The sequence below is a fragment of the Somniosus microcephalus genome, chromosome 1, assembly GCF_052327205.1.
Source record: "Somniosus microcephalus isolate GS21.2 chromosome 1, FLI_Smic_1.0, whole genome shotgun sequence".
In the NCBI taxonomy this organism is placed as follows: Eukaryota; Metazoa; Chordata; class Chondrichthyes; order Squaliformes; family Somniosidae; genus Somniosus; species Somniosus microcephalus.
Window position 1 is genome coordinate 294,768,215 of NC_140987.1, and position 21,253 is coordinate 294,789,467.

General features: G+C 46.9%; 1 protein-coding gene across 12 annotated transcripts in view; it reads right to left on the reverse strand.

Moving 5' to 3' along the window:
- LOC147124842 (receptor-type tyrosine-protein phosphatase delta-like) overlaps nucleotides 1-21,253 on the reverse strand; it is a 921,962-nt gene that overhangs the window by 806,904 nt on the left and 93,805 nt on the right. The window contains exon 1 of one of the 12 annotated variants that reach the window (XM_085993950.1): nucleotides 3,903-5,743. The exons of the other annotated variants lie outside the window; for them this stretch is intronic. The gene's annotated coding sequence lies outside the window, so the exon portion shown is untranslated. Of the gene's footprint in view, nucleotides 1-3,902; nucleotides 5,744-21,253 lie in introns of those variants that run through there. 12 annotated transcript variants of the gene reach the window in all.

Genomic DNA, 21,253 nt, shown 5'->3' on the forward strand with positions numbered 1-21,253 from the left:
TACCGCTCATTAGCGTTGAGTGATGTGATGGTTGACCAATCCTACAGTTCAGTGACCTAATCGGTGCGTCACGGGCGGGACCTAATCCTGCAGCCTCCCGGAACTTCGCCGCCATTTTTTCCCCTGCTTTTCCTCAACAGCGAGCGGGGCAGCTGCGTCGGCCCGCCAGAGCGGGATGTGAGTTGGGGTCACTCGGGCCAGACCGCACAACCGCTCGGCCCGAGACACAGAGCGGGGGAGCGGCCGTCAACCGCGCGGCCCGAGACACAGAGCGGGGGAGCGGCAGTGGCCGGCTGTCAACCGCGCGGCCCTCTAAACTGCCCTGGCAATGCCGGGCCCCCCCAGCTAGTCTTAAATAAAACTGTTGACATTTCAAACTCTCACTATATTTTTATTCACATGACTATATCAAATCGACTTTAATGCTATCTTTGATGAATATCCTTTATTTTCTTCCGGTACTGAAGTGCCTTTTTGCATTTACCGACTTGTCTGGCTTTTTTGTTTTGCTCTCGTGTGCCTGAGCCTTTTTTTTTAGCAAGTTCTTCTTTTATTGTTGTCTGCTTGCAGTTTGTTTTGGGGCTGGGGGGTGGGTGTATGAATTTATCGGTGTCTGCAGCCCTCCAGCATCTCGTCCACATCTGGGCCTATGCAGCATGTACCAGCAAGCTATTTGCCTGTGAGAGATCTGACAGGCGAGCCCAATCCTTACTTCCTCCAACAGTCACACTTTCCACCAGGAGTCACAGGATGAGGAAAGTAGGTCTGATTTTTTTTTTTCTCTTGCAGGCGCTGGAATGCTGGGGCACTTGTGTTTTTTTTCAATGTTTAGTTACCTTGTTTTTTTCCTCCCTTTCAGTTTATCTAGCAATTGTGGAAAAGTAGCAGAGTTCGACAAGAGACAAAGGAATATGAAAAATGAGAAAACACTGCCCAACCTAGAGACCGGGAGCAGGGCTCTGCCACTGGAACTTTGACGTAAACAGGAGTTTCCGCTGAACTTCGGACAGTAGAGCGGAAGAAGCCTCGAGACAATTCACCCCCGCACCCCCACCCCCCTCCCCATGAACTGCACGGATAGACCAAAGAAAAGAGATCTAATGACAAAGTAAAGATATTGAGAAAATGCAGAGAGGGGGAAAACTGGAACAAATTAAGACAAAAAGAAAGAACTTGCATTCATAGAGTGTATTTCACGTCCTCAGGGCGTCCCCAAGCACCTTATAGCCAATGAAGTGTTTCTGAAATGTAGTCGCTGTTGTAAGGCAGGCAAATGCAGCAGCCAACGTGCGCACAGCAAAGTCCCATAAATAGCAATTAGATAAAACACCAGGTAATGTTTTAGTGACGTGGGTTGAGCGATATGCAGCAAACTACCCTGCTCTTTTTTTTAAATTTGTTTTATGGGATGTGGGCGTCGCTGGCAAGGCCAGCATTTACTGCCCATACCTAATTGCCCTGGAGAAGGTGGTGGTGAGCCACTGCAGTCTGTGTGGTGAAGGTACCACCCACAGTGCTATTAGGTATTCTTCAAATAGTGCCATGGGTTCCTTTATTCCACCCCAGGGCATATTGTGCCTTAGTTTAATCTCTGATCCAAAAGATGGCTCCTCTGATAGTGCAGTACTCCCTCAGTACTGCATTCAAGTGGGGCTTGAGCCCACAACTTTCTGACTCAGAAAGCAGAGTGTGGCCACTGAACCAAGGCTACCAATTAAAACCCAGGAAAGTGCAAAGACAAACCAGTAAGAGTAAAGATAATGACGAAAGAGAGAGCAGAGGGAATACCTCTAAACATAGAGAGAAGCAGGGGAATGTGCACTTAGCATAATAATGTGACCAATGATGTTCCCAATGCTGCACCTTGCTGCTGTTTTATCTGTGGTCCAGTTTATTCAAAATCTGAAAATAGTAAAAGAGACTGAAAAAAAAGGCTCTTCCAATGGCTATGTGATTAAATTCACTGTTACCAGTGTAGGACACAGCCATAAAGATCTAGAACACCGACCGGCATGGACCTGTTGGGCTGAATGGCCTGTTTCTGTGCTGTAAATACTATGTAAAGAATACCCCATGTTTAACCTACGGTCTGTGTTGAGTTAGCTGTCTCAACCAGGTAGCAGTACAGATGCTACAAACAGCCTCAGCATCTATGGGGCTGGGGAAGGGGAAAAGAAATTAGCCAGAGTTCTTGCTCCCACCGCCCAACCTGGGAAGTGTACATATTAGTCAAGTACAGGAGCAGGCTTTCATGTAATTCCTTTCCAGAGTTCAACAGCTGACCCATTTGCATCGTCTGGGCTATAATCTCAACAATGGCCAGTAGGATCAGGGGCCTGAGGACCTTGGGATCTGTGGAACCATAGCCCACGATGAGGCACCCACCTTCTGGGGCAGGTGAAAAGGTTAGGATAAAATTCTTAAAGAGAAACAAGAAAGAAGATAGATTGCAGGACGTCAGTCCAGTAAGACTTTTAACACTGGATAACACAGAGAGTTCCAGACTTTACCACTGGAACTCTGAACAATTTCCCATGGCAACTAATGCTATTGAGAAATTACTTTAAAACTACAATCCTAACAGCAAAATATGGAAGAAACTGTACATAAACAATTCCCTGGTATGCTCTATGATCTCTCATTCCTGTCCCCCACTTGCGTGCTCTTTTGTTCATGTTTTCTGCACTTCACATGCCCACACAGTGCTTACATTCATAGTGTCATCATGTCTTTCACAATAAACAGGGGTAGGAGATGAACACAGCGAGATATGGGGAACAGTCTGTAAATCAGCACTTTGTCTGCAGCAGCTCAGTCAGCGCATTGCAATCGTACAGTTCCTGCCTCCAGTAACTTCAGAATGATAGTGCGACCTCGGTAACTCGATACTGGATAAGGCAGTGCCTGATGCAAAATATATGTGGATGCAATTAAACAATAATTTGACAAAAATCCTGTAATATTGCCTCAGCCATTATGATAAAAGACTTGCATTTCTACAGCGCCTTTCACGACCACTGGACGTCTCAAAGCGCTTTTACAGCCAGTGAAGTACTTTTGGAGTGGAGTCACTGTTGTAATGTTTATGATAGTCACAAGTCGGCAAATGATACGTGGAATGATTTTATTTACTTTTCAGAATTATGCTTCTGTCTTAACGGCTCAACTTCCCCAGAATTATAAACAAAAGTAACTCAATTAAATATTACACTGCCATTTCCCCCAACTCAGCAGCACATTCACCCGACCTTCAGAATGAATGCTTGCTGCTTATATGATGTTTGTCCGGACAGATAAAAATCATTAAACATTATACATTACTATTAATATATACAGCAGCAGCCTGCAGACCTGGCATGCTAGCAGGTCACAGACAGCACTGAATCCTATTAGTCTTTCTAATTACAATAATTATATTGGTCACTGTAATGCACATAATGCACGCAGTGGTACTTCACCACAGACTGTAAGTGCATCTCATAAATGTAGATTCTGCCCCACTACACACACCCTTACAACTGATTCCAAGGGGCTCCAGGGAAACATGCAAGAGTTAAAGCAGCCTGCACAGTTAAAGCCGAGCAAATGTAAACTCTACACTTAAAACAATGCCAATGATGACAGTACTCAGGGAATATTACTGAAGTAAAAACAGAAAATGCTGGAAATGCTCAGCAGGTCAGGCAGCATCTGTGGAGAGAGAAACAGAGTCAACGTTTCAGGTCGATGACCCTTCACAGATGCTGCCTGACCTGCTGAGCATTTCCAGCATTTTCTGTTTTTCATTTCAGATTTCCAGCATCTGCAGTATTTCACTTTAATATTACTGAAGTACTGCGTACTTAATGCAGTTACATATCATTCACTAAAATCAACAATATAAACAGGAGAGCAGATCCTACCTTACGATTCACTTCTCCGGTAACCATTTTGCCGAGGTGCAACCTATTTAATGCAACCTGTCCCGCTTGCAGTGGATGTCCCAGCTACAGCATCTCAACAGTAATGATTTAATCTCAAGAGGATCACATTACTCAAAATTTCTTTGTGTAAAAGCTGTAGACATCAATAGGCAATTATTTAGTTAACAGGACGCAAGGACAAAAAAAAAGTACGATGTCTACAGATTCTCTCGTCGGTGCTCTAATTCTAATTGCAGCCCCAGCACAAAACAGATTCCGTTTTTTTTGACAAGACTTCATCTGAATGCTACAACACAGCATGGTCACTGTGTTGATTGTGTGGCGAGGCACAATGGCTACTTGATAAAAGTACAATGGAGTCTATGTTTTCCGCAGGTTGGGAGAATGGTGGAATGAATAGCAGCAATGAACTTGCTCAGTCCCAACTAACAGGACTCTACCTTCGACCACAAAAGCCCTCATTACAGAACATCCAGTAAGTCACAATCTGTACACGGCTACTGCTGATTTCATCGTAATATAAATAACTTTATTTTTCTTTCCATTAATATTTTTACTCAGCCGAGAAGGCCGCGCCATCTTGGAGGATAAAAAGGTGATAAGTGTAATTATACTGCTTCAAGTGTCCTTTGTCTATGTGTGTGTTATGTTATGGTAGCAGAGTCTTTTCACTTAACCCTTTAACCCATTTAGTTCACTCAGTCACTTGCTGGCATTTCAAAAATCTGTGAGGTACCTTGCAAAGCCATTTCAAAATATTTCAACACAGGAACTCTCTTCATTATTTTTATACACGGGCCCTGCGCCATCTGCAATGCAACCACAGAGGGAGTACAATTGGGAGTAGGATTATTTAGGGCAGTACAGTATTGAACAATACATTTATGGAAAAATAAAATACAGGAGTAGAGTAACTCTTCATGGGTTAAAAAGATCCAGGTCATCCACAACTATTACTAGATACCTGAGCAATTGTTCAATGGGATAATGTGGTGATCATTTTAGCAGCACAGTAGCTCATGTAGTTGGATGCTCAACTGGACTGTTACATTCCTGTGCCTCAATTGAGTGAGTTTTGCCAATTTTTGGTTTAGATTGGAGGGGTGGGTAGGAGCATTAGGAATGAGTGACAACATGGTTCCAATTTGAATTGTATGTCTTACGAATCGTAGAGCAAAATAAATAAATCCTATACTGATCTGGAAGAGGTCGTGGTGTCTTTTCAAATCATTCTCAAGTCTTTTCCGCTCATCACTACTGGCTAATGCGATTGAAATGTTTTCCTTGTGACTATGCACAAATTCAGGAACAAGCACACAAGATGACTGTCTTCACTGACAAAGGGCAACATCTAAATAGAAGGAACAAGTGAACCCATAGAGCGACAGTCTCAGCCCACAAAGAACAGATGCTGGGATGCAGTTTGACTGACAAAAACACCACTTCATTTGAAATCTTCAAGGGAAGATATCCTTCGTTCTTCAAAGAGGTTACCATGGCAACTAAATGGCAGATCTTCAACAAGATAATATTTATGTCATGTCTAGTCGAAGGATTAATGAATATCTCAACTCTGATTTCCAATTGAGAGACAGAGGAGGGAACGCGACTGCAGTCAGAGGTTACATTTATACCTGAACAGCTGTGTCATTTGAAAGCAAACCACAAACAGGTCGGATGAGAACCACAATTCATTAAAATGCATGTCAAATTAATGAGGATAGCTTCAAAATAATGCCATTAGAAATTATTTTCTTTAGCCATCATTCCATATTTCAACAGACGTCAGTACCCAGATATATGTTTCCATAGCTGGGAAAGTTACGAGTATAGATGGGTTATGTAACCTATCCAAGAATTGCCATCGTATCACAACAACAACCTGCATTTATATAGCACCTTTAACATAGTAAATCGTCCCAGGCACTTCACAGGAGTGATAATCAAACAAAATTTGACACCGAGCCACATAAGGAGATATTAGGACAGGTGACCAAAGGCTTGGTCAAAGAGGTAGGTTTTAAGGAGAGAGAGGTAGAGAGGTTTAGGGGCGGAAGTCCAGAGCTTGAGGCCGAGGCAGCTGAAGGCACGGCCGCCAAGGGTGGGGCAAAGGGAGTCGGGATGTGCAAGAGGCCAGAACTGGAGGAGCGCAGAAATCTCGGAAGGGTTGTAGAGCTGGAGAAGTGGCCAAATTGTCTATCAAACTTAAGAATCCAGCAGAAGTAAACTGTGCTACCAGGACAATCTGCTTATTAAAAGCACACGTTCCAAGTCAACCACAAATCACAGGTCGTACCTGCATTTAGGAGTACAATACCTATTTCCACACAGTGCTTTAACGAACACCTGCTTGTGAAATCATCTTTCCTTCAAGTGAAAAGAGGCAATTATAAACAACCAGCTTCCACAAAAATGCTGTTATGCATTTGAATGAGATAACTCAGTGTACCTGCTATATATGTTTAGTTTATAAATCTGTGAAATGTGCAATGCCTGCAACGTGACGGTGTAAACTAGAAATCAATATTACAACATATTACACCCTTTCTCCTGCATCATTCCGAAATAATTGCCACCGGTCCAATGTGACCAATAAAATTCAACCATCAAAAGAAGATGCCATCTTTAAGCCATCTTTATACTCTTGCTTAATAATTTCAAAAAAAAATTGAAACCAATAAATCAGGGAGATCAGACTGATTTAATCTCAGGAGCTGCCAACAATAATGAGCTGATGAAATTTAATTCTTTTGCTTTTTGATATCATCAGAAATCCTTGATGGAATCTGGGGCTCATAACTGCCTCCAGGTATCCATTCTTCCACACAGCGTACAAGTTGCATAACTCTCTGCCTATCCTATTGCAGCAGTCAACATCCTATGTCATGTAACAGATAGAACGTCAAAAACATACAAAGTGACTTTTTTCTCTCTCTGTTGTTCAATTAGGCCACAGGGGATCAGACATAAAGATTCTTCAAGACAGGAAGCAATTCGGGTGAGGATGCAAGGATGTCATTCATTTGAAAGTGAATATGAAACCCCTTTATTTATTTTTTAAGAAACATGTATAAGTCTAGAGGAAGAATTTGCACAGAAAATAGGTCTGTTCCTTCTTGCTTATGATTTTGGTGAGCTTCGTGCTCATTACCGAGAGACATTTCAGTGTTGGAGAATGGAATATTATCTGCTTCTTAACAACTGCAAGATGAGATGAGATTAGGTAGCTCTCCCCTCTGTCTGGCTTCAATAAAGAATGAGTCTACCTGCTACATTTGTTTGATATTTCGCATACCAAACAGCTACCCTTGCTTTTTCTTGAAGCAAACTTGCCCAATTAGCATAATATAATGCCAAATTAAGGATTGTGTTGTGCTGTGGAAAACTATGGATCAAAATGTTTACTGTTCATTTAATTTGGACCGGGGAATCCAACCTGCAGCTCTAGGGCCACATTCCAGCTAATATTTCTTATTTGTCCTCTTTGAATTTTGTGGGCCTGGAGATTTGAAAAGTGGTGCTGCCTCATTGGTGGATCAATCCTAAATCAGAACACCTAGATCAGTTCATATCAGCAACTTGAGATAAACGTCAATGAAGGGAAGCATGGATTCAAACGTTCTACATGACCCGAGGTATCCATGGTATGCACGCATGCTGCTCATGGAGACAAAAGCTTGGACATCCTTGATTGAGGCCTTTTAGAGCTGCCAGGATAACTGAGCCATCACCCCTCTCTGCATGGAGGGGATTCGAAGGAAGATTTCCAAGGTGAAAGGGCAGTGAGTGTTCTAAAATAACAACAGAAAATGCTGGAAGCACTCAGCAGGCCAGGCAGCATCCGTGGAGAGAGAAACAGAGTTAATGTTTCAGGTCTGGGGCCCTTTTTCAGAACTGGAAAAGGCTAGAGCTGTAACAGATTTTAAGAAGGTGCAGAGGCAGAGAGGGGGGAAGGGAAGGGGAGGATCTGAAGGAACAGTCTGTGCTAGGGTAGGAGGTAAGAAAGATTAAATGTTGCAAATGGGGATGGCAGAATCATACAGCCTGAAAAATGGGGGCGGGGTTATGGTCTGAAATTGTTGAACTCAATGTTGAGGCCAGAAGGCTGTAAAGTGCCCAATCGAAAGATGAGGTGCTGTTCCTCGAGCTTACGTTGAGCTTCATTGGAACAGTGTAAAAGGCCGAGGACGGAGAGGTCAGAGTGGGAGTGGAGCGGTGAATTAAAGTGACAGGCAATCGGAAGCTCGCGGTCACCCTTACGGACTGAACGGAGCTGTTTTGCAAAGTGGTCGCCCAATCTGCGTTTGGTCTCCCCAATGTAGAGGAGACAGTGAGTGCTCTAGTCAGTCTTGAAACTTCCTACAAAAAGTGTAATGTCAGATCAATTGGTAACGAAAGGTTTTCGATCAAAAATAAAATGAAGGATGGCCTGCCAATGGAAGGCACAGCTGGGACCCATCATGAGCATCACGGAGGGAGGCCTGATGCATGGTATGGGAAGGAAAGAATGACAAATGCTTCTCAACCATAACAAAAGTCACCAAAAATGACAAAAATTGAGAGAAACTTCCATCACGCATAACATATACTCTGGGCAGTAAAGTAGCCAACATGAGCAAACCAAGGTACTTTAAGGCGAGATTTCCATGCTAAAATCGACATTAAAATGTCATCATCTGGGCAGGTTGGGAAATTGGGGGCCGTCATTACACATATGGACAGGTGTATTATGACGCCATGCATGTGAGGAAAATAGGTCACACACATATTTCCTGCCATTTACGTCCTGGCAACACTTGGTGCAAGGGATGTGACCCAGGTGTCCGGCACGACGAAGCACATCGGGGGGTGCGAGGGGGGGGAGGTTTTGGTAGAGTGGGGGGGGGGGATGTTTAAACCTTAAACAGCCAGTTCCATACGGCAATCGAAAATAACCGTTTAAAAAAAAAAGCGCCACTTATTTTTCCACATCTTCTCCTGATATCGCTGGGCACACACTTTCATTCCAGTAAGGTGTCAGCACAAATTTCCTCCCCAAATATATGAATGCCCTGATCCTGGAAAGTGGGCCAGGGGTTCAGTAACAGGCGTGCAGAAGCTCAGCTCCAGCGAGGAGCTGCCGCCATTGCGCCCAAGGGCCCGACCTCCCCACCCAAAGGGGCTTAGGTTTATAAATAGGATTTTTACCTGTTGATCATCACCACTGAAAAAAAAAAATTTCTAGTATTAATAACCCAGTGGACGTATTATAGTATTCTCAATTGGAAACAGTCAAATCGGCTTGTAATCCCGAGCCCCAGGTTTTCATGTTGCAGCTTTTTGCCCCGGGTGCAGCGAATACAAGAGAATTGGGCAGGAAAGAGCACCGATAATTCAAATGAATGAAATGAAAATTAGGTAGGCTCCATATAGACACACCTCATCCCCAATTTCCCTGTATACACCATACTCACGCAATACAACGGCCCCAAGGTGCAGAACAGGAACATCTGCCCCATACGTACATTCCAAGCATACCACAATTCACTGGCAATGTGCAGGTTTTAAAAAGCAAAACAACCACTCACTACATTTGCAGATATATTTCCTTCAACTTAAATTAAGCCTTTGCTAAAAAAAAATACACTGAGGCATTTGAATGACAGACCAACACAATTGAGATAAGAGTCAAAAAAGTCACAAACTGAAAGTTAAAGATTAAAGTCACGACGACGAAAAGACAGCTGGAATTAAAGAGCAGGGATTTCTTATAATTCTTTAAAAACAGCTGCACAACAAATCTGGATATTCCTATCTGCTGCTTGATGCGCCATCAATTACTCAAAAGACTGAGGTTAAGCGAGTAACAACCAGGCTTTTATTAACTAAAGAATGAAGGTCTTGTCTCGAGTGGTCGACCCGTCCAGAATACTAAGGGACTGGGAGGTAGTCACTTATATACCTGGAATAATGGGAGGAGTCAGCCGAGGCATGTCCAGACCTGTACCTAGTGGAATACACATACACATACAGACAGGTATACAGTGGTTTACCACATTCACCCCTTGTTTAAAAATGAGTCCGGCGGGGTGAAGTGTATTTAAAAGTTCGTGTATTGGAGTCTCTCCGGAGGTCTTGTCTGCCGCTGTGATCGACGTGGCGACGGCAGGGGTGGTGGAGCTTCCGGCGTCGCGTCCCGTGTAGGCTGGGGCCCTGGAGTGTAGTCCTCGTGGGTGACGGTCCAAGGCGAGCCGGCTGCTGGGGTTGGATATCGGGTCGTGGTGGGGGGTGGTAATGGGTAGTGGGTTACAGCGGTCCCCGAGGGTGCGAGGTCTCGTATGGAGACTGTGTCCTACTGTCCTACAGCGGTCCCCGAGGGTGCGAGGTCTCGTATGGAGACTGTGTCCTCCCGCCCGTCCGGGTACGCAATGTAAGCGTACTGGGGGTTGGCGTGGAGGAGGTCGACCCTCTCGACCAGGGGGTCCGTTTTATTGGCCCTCACATGTCTTCTCAGTAGTACCGGCCCTGGGGACGTCAGCCATGGCGGTAACGATGTCCCCGATGTGGACTTCCTTGGGAAGACAAACATTTTCTTGTGAGGGGTGGCATTGGTGGCAGTGCAGAGCAGTGACCGAATCGAGTGTAGCGCATCGGGGAGCACCTCCTGCCAGCGGGAGGTCGGAAGGCCCCTAGACTTTAAGGCTAGTAGGGCGGCCTTCCAAACTGTTGCATTCTCTCTTTCCACCTGTCCGTTCCCCCGGGGGTTGTAACTGGTGGTCCTGCTTGTGGCTATACCCCTAGCGAGCAGGTACTGGCGGAGTTCGTCGCTCATAAACGATGAGCCCCGGTCGCTATGGATATAGCTGGGGAAACCGAACAGGGTGAAGAGGCTGTTCAGAGATTTAATGACCGTGGCACTGGTCATGTCCGAGCAGGGGATAGCGAACGGGAAACGGGAGTACTCGTCAATGATGTTGAGGAAGTACACATTGCGGTCGGAGGAGGGGAGAGGCCCTTTAAAATCGACGCTCAGGCGTTCGAAAGGGCGGGTGGCTTTTATCAGGTGGGCTCTGTCTGGTCTATAAAAGTGCGGTTTGCACTCAGCGCAGACTTGGCAGTTCTTGGTCATGGTCCTGACCTCCTCGATGGAGTAAGGCAGGTTGCGGGCCTTGATGAAGTGGAAGAACCTGGTGACCCCCGGGTGGCAGAGGTCATTGTGGAGGGCCCTCAGCCTATCGATCTGCGCGCTGGCGCAGGTGCCACGCGATAGGGCATCTGGGGGTTCATTGAGCTTCCCAGGCCGGTACAAGATCTCGTAGTTGTAGGTGGAAAGTTCGATTCTCCACCTCAAGATCTTGTCATTTTTGATTTTGCCCCTCTGCTTGTTGTTGAACATAAAAGCAACTGAACGCTGGTCAGTGAGCAGGGTAAATCGTTTTCCGGCCAGGTAGTGCCTCCAATGACGCACAGCCTCCACAATAGCCTGGGCCTCCTTCTCGACCGCGGAGTGTCTGGTCTCCGGGCCCTGGAGGGTTCGTGAGAAGAATGCCACAGGTCTCCCCGCCTGATTAAGGGTGGCGGCCAGGGCGAAGTCGGACGCATCGCTTTCCACCTGGAAGGGGATGGATTCGTCCACTGCGTGCATGGTGGCTTTGGCAATGTCCTCCTTGATACGGTGGAAGGCCGAGCGGGCCTCTGCCGTCAGGGGAAAAGAGGTGGATTTGATCAGCGGACGGGCTTTGTCTGCATAGTAGGGGACCCACTGGGCGTAGTAGGAAAAAAACCCTAGGCACCTCTTCAGGGCTTTTAGGCAGTGGGGCAGTGGGAGTTCCATAAGGGCACGCATCCGGTCCGGGTCGGGACCGATGACCCCGTGTTCCACAACACAGCCAAGGATGGCGAGGCGGTCTGTGCGGAATATGCACTTCTCCGTGTTATATGTCAGGTTCAGGAGTTGGGCGGTGCGGAGGAATTTCTCGAGGTTTGCGTCATGGTCCTGCAAGTCATGGCCGCAGATGGTCACATTGTCTAGGTAAGGGAAAGTGGCCTGCAGCGCGTTTTGATCGACCATCCGGTCCATCTCCCTTTGGAAGATGGAGACCCCGTTGGTAACGCCGAAGGGAACCCTAAGGAAGTGATAGAGGCGGCCGTTTGCCTCAAAAGCAGTATACTGGCGGTCTTCAGGGCGGATGGGGAGCTGGTGGTACGCTGATTTCAGGTCAATGGTCGAAAAGACGCGGTACTGCGCGATCTGGTTGACCATGTCAGCTATGCGGGGGAGTGGGTAGGCGTCCAGCAGGGTGTAGCGGTTTATTGTTTGGCTGTAGTCGATGACCAGGCGTTGTTTCTCGCCGGTCTTAACGACCACAACCTGGGCTCGCCAGGGGCTGGAGCTGCCCTCAATAATCCCCTCCTTCAGGAGCCGCTCCACTTCGGTTTTGATGAAAACCCTGTCCCCGGCACTGTATCGCCTGCTCTTTGTGGTGATGGGCTTACAGTCGGGGGTGAGGTTATCAAACAGTGGGGGGGGGTGGGACTCTGAGTGCGGAGAGGTTGCATCTGGTGCGCGGCGGGCAATTTGGAGGCTGCTGGCTGCGGACTGTGAGTGGGGGGAGGGGGCCACCGTACGCCATCGTAACGCTTTTGAGGTGGCACTGGAAATCCAACCCCAGTAGGACGGCAGCGCAGAGGTCGGGCAGGACCAGGAGTTTAAAATTATTGAACACAGTCCCGTCTACTACTAGTGTCACCACGCAGTAGCCGCCAATGTCCGCTGACTGGGACTCGGAGGCCATAGAAATCCGCTGGTGCGCAGGCAGGACTGGGAGAGAGCAACGCCGCACCGTGTCTGGGTGGATGAAGCTCTCTGTGCTCCCGGAGTCAAAAAGGCAGTTTATTGCATGGCCGTTTACCTTAACGTCCATTTTGGACCGAGCTAGTTGGTGCGGTCTCGTTTGGTCCAGCGTAACAGAGGCCAGCGTAGGGGTCGGTGTGTCGCTGCGGGTATCAGATGGGGGGGGGTTGGCGGTCTGCTGCGTCCCGGCTGGTGTCCAAGATGGCGGCGTCCATGATTCCCATGTGGCTGGAGTCGTCCAAGATGGCTGCTGCTGCGGTGGTTCGCACATGGCTGGGGAGGCCCAAGATGGCGGCCCGCACGGCCCACACGCGGCGCTGTTGGGGGCCCAAGATGGCGGCTCGCCCGGCCCACACGCGGCGCTGCTGGCGTTCGGGGTGGCTTTGGCCTTGCAGACGCTGGCGTAGTGTCCCTTTTTCCCGCAGCCCGAGCAGGTCGCATTCTTCGCCGGGCAGCGCGCTCTGGGGTGTTTGGCCTGGCCACAGAAGTAGCATTTCTGGCCTTGGGGTACTGCTGTCTGGCTTTGGGACACTGCTGCGGTAGTTGGGCCGTTGTTGGGCTGTGGCTGAGGTGGCACGGTGCTATGGGGCTGTCCTACCGTGTCCCAGGTTGTCGTTCCCCGCGGCGTCCACGGTGTAGAGGAGTAGGCATCCATGCCCCGGTAGGCTGCGTCCAGCGTTAGAGCGATTTCGGAGGCTTTGTCGAGGGTGAGGTCACTCTGCTCCAGCAGTCGCTGTTGGGTGTAGTTGGACCTGTGGCCCGCTACGAAGGCATCCCGGATCAGTTCCTCCGTGTACTTAGCGGGCGTTACTGCCTTACACCCACAGGCCCGGCCAAGCACGGGCAGTGCTTGGAGGTATTCCTCAGTCGATTCCCCAGGTTGTTGCTTGCGACTCCCCAGAAGGTGCCTGGCGTATACTTCGTTCACAGGGCGCGTGTACTGGGTCTTGAGTAGCTGGAGGGCGGCTGTGTACGAGGTCGCGTCCCGGATGACTGAGTACACTCGGTGGTTCACCTTGGAGATCAGGACAGACAGTTTGTCCGCATCCGTTTCGACCGCAGTGGAGGCAGTCAGGAATGTCTCGAAGCACGTGAGCCAGTGAGCAAACTTGTTGGAAGCGTCCGCTTCCCGACTGTCCAGGTCCAGGCATGCTGGTGTGAGGATCTTCTCCATTATAAAAAATTTAGTTAATAAAATTGATGCGCCATCAATTACTCAAAAGACTGAGGTTAAGCGAGTAACAACCAGGCTTTTATTAACTAAAGAATGAAGGTCTTGTCTCGAGTGGTTGACCCGTCCAGAATACTAAGGGACTGGGAGGTAGTCACTTATATACCTGGAATAGTGGGAGGAGTCAGCCGAGGCATGTCCAGACCTGTACCTAGTGGAATACACATACACATACAGACAGGTATACAGTGGTTTACCACACTGCTTCACATTTATAATTTACTAGTTTCTGCACTAGAATAATTTTCTCTGTAAATAAGGAGTGTCTAGAAATGGGGGGCATAGTCTCAGGATAAGGATAAGCCTTTAAGACTGAGATGAGGAGGAATTTCTTCACTCAGAGGGTTGTAAATCTTTGGAATTCTCTGCCCCAGAGGGCTGTGAATGCTGAGTCTTTTGAGTATTTTCAAGGCTGAGATCGATAGATTTTTGTACTCTAGAGGAATCAAGGGGTATGGAGAGCGGGCGGGAAAGTGGAGTTGAGGTCGATGATCAGCCATGATCTTATTGAATGGCGGAGCAGGCTCGAGGGGCCCCATGGCCTACTCCTGCTCTTACTTCTTATGTTCTTATCAATGTTTCCTTAAATTCATTCTTGGGATGTGGGTGGTGCTGGCAAGGTCAGCATTTGTTGCCCATCACTAGTTGCCCTGAGAAGATGCTGGTGGGCCAACTGAGCAGTTTGCGAACAGAGTCAACCACATTGGTGTGGGCCTGGAGTCACGTATAGGCCAGACCGGGTAAGGACAGCAGGTTTCCTTCCCTGAATGACATTAGTGAACCAGATGGGTTTTTACAACAACTTCACAGGACACTTTTACCTATTCCAGTTTTTTATCCCTAGATATATATTTCTAAACTGAATGTTCTACTTATCACAGATGAGGAAGCAAAACTATTCTAACTAACGTGAAGTAAAAAAAACTCTGCATGGTGAGAATCGTTTAACTAAAACGTCGTCCAACACATTAACCACTAACCACGTGTCTAATTGGGAATCCAGATTTGAATAACCACATTTTTTATCAGTAAATAAAAAATGAGTAACAGACATGTGTTTTCAATACTCATATTTCCACGGTGTATGCATGTGTACTTTAAAGTTTTTGTGCATTTTTTGGTAAAATGTAAAGCAGAGTGTGCGAGTGTTTTTTGATCGTTACTTCCTTGGTTAGTGAATGGTGGTAAATGTTTGCTGATTAAATATACAGGTGAAGTACATTTACCTGTATTGTGTGAGTGTGTGTGAGGCGTTTACCATGAAAATGAATGCACGTGGCTAGAATGGTGTCGCCATAGCCTCTGTGGCTCATCAGCGATTTTTATTGGACAAGACTGAACTAAAACACCTTGGGAGTATTACTTTCCTACTTTAGAAATAAGCATTTTCACCCATTCCTGTTAGTCCTGTCCATCAAAGTGGTGGGTACACTTGGGTTTCTCCTGGGCAGAGTCACTGCAGGAAGTAGCCGTTGCAAGCTTACTCACTTTAACATTTCTCAATCAGCAAGCCATTTAATAATCATCAGTGCTTCCAAACAAACCATAAATGCAGCAGGGTAGCGAGCAAATCAGAGTGCACAGGCAGCGGCTGCACGCAACGTTCCAAAACCCCAATTTTCTGACCACGATTTCAATACCCTTCCCACATTACAACAGTGACTCCACTTCAAAAGTGCTTCATTGGCTGTAAATCAATTTGGGACGTCCGGTGGTCGTGAAAGGCGCTCTATAAATGCAAGTCTTTCTTTCTTTCTTTGACGACATGCTTGAAAAACAGCATGAGCTTATTAGCATCAGAGGCTCCCACATTAACCAAACTCACGGCCAAGCTCCCTGGATATGAATGACGGCGACAAGTAATGTTTGCTCAAAAGTGCAAATGCCACGGACAGACATGGGGAATAAAAGCATCCAAATTTGAGGATAGCGAACAAGGTACTGCAGAAACGCAACTGCAAATGCTGCAGTCTGAATCATGTACTGTATTCATAATTTTCACCTCATAGTTTAAGGTATGCAAACGTTATTGTTGAAAGTGATACTCTGCTTTGTACTGACACAGATATGATTGTGTAAAGGTGTCACAATGAAGCTAGTGTGAGGGGTCTTATAACATTTGAATTGTCACGTTACGGTAGTACAGGAAAGCTAATGGAGCATTACATGAGCCTTGCTGAATAGAGCCTGGTAATAAAGTCTACTCATGTCATTTTAACAGAAAGAGACAACACACACACAACAGCGTCCACATCGTACTAGCAGGGGCAGAAATACAATGAAGCCTTTGACCACCTTTGAATAAAGGACGTTTGCACTCAGCAGTGATATAGGCCATGAAGCTCCTGTTCAGGAGATAGACGGGATACATGCATCAGCTGGTATGTGCTAAATTCTTGCTACCTTCTCCTGATCTGTGGAGCAGCTAACATGACGAGTTTAATGCCCTCACACAGAGAACATCAGTTTTCCAGATCAGGTCAATTGACAAAGTGAAGTCGCGAGCTTGTAAATTTTCCCTTCTGTTTTCTTTACAGATGGTGGTGCATGAAGCAGTGGAGCAGAGCTGGAACCAGAGCTGTACAGAACCACCAGGGCACTCAGAGTCATCAGCTGCACTTGCAGCAAGCACCGACCACATTCTACCGGTGTGAAGGGCACAAAGAAGCACAATGGGGAAGAAAAGATAGAAAATGAGGAAAGGGGTACAAGAGATGGGGGCCATTGCACTGGCTGCCCTGTTGTATTGATTGGGTTGGAGTGCTTAGTCTGCCTGCCTTCTGAAAGTGATTGATTGATTGCATGAACAATATGGGAAATCCCTGGGGGGAAAGATTCGGTTGATGTGCGCCTCCCGTGCCGGGGCGCAAAGCAACTAGCACCTGGCGCGCGGCACCGCCAACGCCTCCCGCAAGATTCAGCGGGAGGTTAGCGGCGGCGGTAACCGTTAGCGCCCCGCACCGCTGCACTGCCGGCGATGAAGTCATCGCCGTGCGCAGTGCCCCGCTCGCGCCTCGATCTTCGGTAGTGCCCCCTGACTTACCGCCGGACGTAGGGTCAGGGGTGCCTACCTGCGGCCGGGGCAGCGCAGATTAAAGGGGAGGTGCTGGGCGGCCATTTTTGTTGCTGGCCACCTGCCAGCACCTGCCCCCGTTGCTGTCTCCGGCCTCCTGACCAGCACCCCCGCAGAGTGCCAGCTACGCTCCGTGAGTCCGGCACTTCTCTTGAGTGCCGGGCTCTTTTGCCGGCACTCCGATCCCTGGTGGCCCAGCTGGGCCCCGGGTCACGCTGCGCAAGGCCCCTCCCCTTTAATAAGGGGAGGAAGGCCTGCAGTACCGCGGCGCGACATGCCAGAGCGTGGCGCTGCGGCACGTAGCACCGTGATATTCACTTGCAGCGCCCCAAGAAGGATGCAGGGCGCTTCCAGTAGTACCCTGCTTCCCTATTGGGGCGCTACTGGTGAATTTCAGGCGTGGGAGCGCTAATTTTTTCGGGGCACTAAATGTAGTGCCCCGGCAAAGTTAGCGCCCCAAAGGGGGCACGACCCCAATTTTTCCCCCCTGGAGTTTACTTCCTTAGTATTGGGACAAATGCATGGACAGTTGTCTGAGATTAAGCCCACTATTGGTAAGGCATCTGCACCATTCGTATGTGGCATGGTGTCCACTGAGGATGAGTTATTGACATCAGGAAGCCTCCCAGATGCACACTTCACTGTCCTCCACCAGACGACTGTGCCTCGAGGTGAGGCCTTCCAGTGGAAGCCTGCAAGCACTGGCTCAGGAGCAGACAAACAACTGAGGTGCCTGCACCTACTCCATGTTACCACTGGGGCCCATCACACCGGAGTGAATGAAGCACAGGTGTCTCCTGGCACCGATGAATGGATATCAGGGGTTGTTCACCACTCTAGTCTGTGGAAACTCAGGGTCTGAGGAGCATCAGCAATCCCTACCATCTGGCCTATCACTTAAGCGAGTACATAGATAAGGCAAGGGACACCATACCCACCACTGCATAGAAGTAAATAATAGTAAGCGCATCACAAAAACATCTTTCAGAGGTAATAAATATGCAACTGGGGTCAACAAAAGAATCATAAAAATATATTGTTTCATTAAAAGATACGACCAATGGTTTTATTATAAAGAAAATGAAGTCAAACTTGACTTTCAAAAAGAGAAAATGGAAGACCTTCTAAACATTGGCAGGCCTCCGTGAACAGAAGCAGGCTACGATGATCTCCCACACATCTCTGCCAGCATGCACAGTGCCTAGTTTCCTGCTGCCGTTTTGTTGGCATGTTCCCGTTATTCCTGCCAACCTTCCAACCCCAGCCTCCATTGATGGCGACATTGTGCAACACAGTAACAATTCTTCCAACTCTCACTTGGGAATACGCCAATGCGCTACTGAAGAATCCAAGCATCAGAAGCATTCCTTCAGCACCCTGAAAGCCTGCTCAAGGGTCACCACACTTCTATTGTGGGCAGCACTTCATTTTTGCTGCAGTTTGAAGTAAAATAGGTTATTTATTTAAGTTTGTGGTACAGTACTTAGTTAATGATTTTTTCCCTTTATAGTGCTACCCATTTGGGCAGCACAGCAATATTTGAGACATCGAGCAACTTGGTACACGTTCGATTGCAGTAAAGGTAAAGGTTTATTAGAAATGCATGAATGCAAAGCAAATGCACAATTGAAGCATTATAAGCAATTACATTACAGGAGATTCCTTGTTACAGTGCACAACTTTGTGAGTCAGTGCCTTTGCACAATACATATTATGGAAAGTATTGATGATTTAGGTGGTTAACAGGGTGAGTGTTCTGTTGTGGACTTTCGGAAGATTGTCACATGTAGGCCTTACTCTGCTGAGAGTGTATGTTTGTCCAACACAGTAGCATCTTATGCCCCTGACATGAAATTCAAGCTCCCTGCAACTAAGTGGGGTGTGAATGCGGAGGCTGTGACTGACTGCAGGCGGCCTCATCTGTGTGTGGGTTTGGGTGGGAAATGTTAGTGAGAAAACACTCACCTCTCTTGGAAAGCACGCTGCTTCACCGAGTGCGGCCTGCTGTGACATGGAGATATTTGTTCCTTTCTGGTGTTTAATGAGTACAGTAAATTATCTTTTCATTTACTTTTAAGGTCACTTTCAAAAGGTATGACAGTTTTGAGGGTATTTACAAGCCAAAAGAACAGATTTCCTCAATAGTTTATACGCTACATCCGCTTGTAACTGTTAACATCATGAGGGATGATACCAGAAATGCGAGGGTATACATATCAGGAAAGGATGAACAGGCTGGGTCTCTTTTCTCTTGAAAAAAGAAGGCTGAGGGGTGACCTAATAGAGGTCTTTAAAATTATGAAAGGTTTTGATAAGAGTGCATACAGAGAGAATATTTCCACTTGTGGGGAAGAGCATAACTAGAGGCCATCAATACAAAATAGTCACCAAAAAATCAAATCGGGAATTCAGAAGGAACTTCTTTACCCAGAGAGTAGTGAGAATGTGGAACTCGCTACCACAGGGAGTGGCTGAAGCGAATAGTACAAATACAATTAAGGGGAGGCTAGATAAGCCTATGAAGAAGGGAATAGAGGGTTATGCTGATAGATTTAGATGAGGAAAGACGGGAGGAGGCTCGAGTGAAACATAAATGCCGGCATGGACTGGTTGGGCCGAATGGCCTGTTTCTGTGCCGTATATCCTATGTAATCCTATGTAAATATACTCCCTTGTATCTAACTTAGATTTTCCATCTTTAAAAATAAAATTCTACCATGCTGAACTTCAATTCTTATCTCTAACAATTATTAAAGAAGTAATTCAACGTGACCAAAGACTGCCCTGTCTGATAATGACTGACTTGTGTGAAAACAGTCATTGCCAAACAACAGATTGCGTCGATTTGAGCAACTGTTCATTTTTGCCATGTATGCACACACATCATCAATAGTGTCCAGGGATATGCGTGTGTGTGTGTTTAGATAAACAGAAGGAAATTACTTTGCATGAGTATTGTCCCTGATTACATAGATGTTTGTCTTCAATACTTGTTGAACTGATACCGATAGGTATAAACGTTAAAATATAGTGAAAAAGAACTGTCAACTGAAGATAGCTGCAACTCTGAAATCACAAATTCTGCCTCATAGAAACATAGAAGATAGGAGTAGGCCATTCGGCCCCTTGAGCCTGCTCCGCCATTTAATGAGATCATGGCTGATCATCCAAATTCAGTACCCGGTCCCTGCTTTCTCCCCATATCCCTTGATCCCTTTAGCCTTTAGAAATATATCCAACTCCTTCTTGAATATATTTAATGTATTGGCCTCTACTGCCTTCTGTGGTAGAGAATTCCACAGGTTCACCACTCTCTAGGTGAAGAAATTCCTCCTCATTTCTGTCCTAAATGGCTTACCCCTTATCCTTAGACTATGACCCCTGGTTCTGGACTCCCCGGTCATCGGGAACATCCTTCCGGCATCTAGTCTGTCCAGTCCTGTCAGAATTTTATAAGTTTCAATGAGATCCCCTCTCATTCTTCTAAACTCCAGCGAGTACAAGCCCAATCGACCCAATCTCTCCTCATACGTCATTCCTGCCATCCCAGGTATCAGCCTGGTGAATCTTCGCTGAACTCCATGGCAAGAACATCCTTCCTCAGATAAGGCGACCAAAACTGCACACAATACTCAAGATGTGGTCTCACCAAGACCCTGTATAACTGCAGCAAGACATCCTTGTTCCTGTGGTCAAACCCTCTCGCTACGAAGGCCAACATACCATTTACCTTCTTAATCGCCTGCTGCACCTGCATGCTTACCTTCAGCGACTGGTGCACAAGGACACCCAGGTCTCGTTGCACTTCCCCTTCTCCCAATCTATTGCCATTCAGATAATAATCTGCCTTCCTGTTTTTGCCACCAAAGTGGATAACCTCACATTTATCCACGTTATATTGCATCTGCCACGCTTCTGCCCAATCACCCAACCTGTCCAAATCATCCTGGAGTTTCTCGGCATCCTCCTCACAGCACACATGCCCACCCAGCTTTGTGTCGTCTGCAAATCTGGAGATATTACATCTAGTTCCCTTGTCTAGATCATTAATATATATTGTGAATAGCTGGGGTCCAAAGACCAATCCCTGTGGTACCCCACTAGTCACTGCCTGCCACTCGGAAAAAGACCTGTTTATTCCAACTCTTGGCTTTCTGTCTGCCAACCAGTTCTCCATCCAAGTCAATACCTTG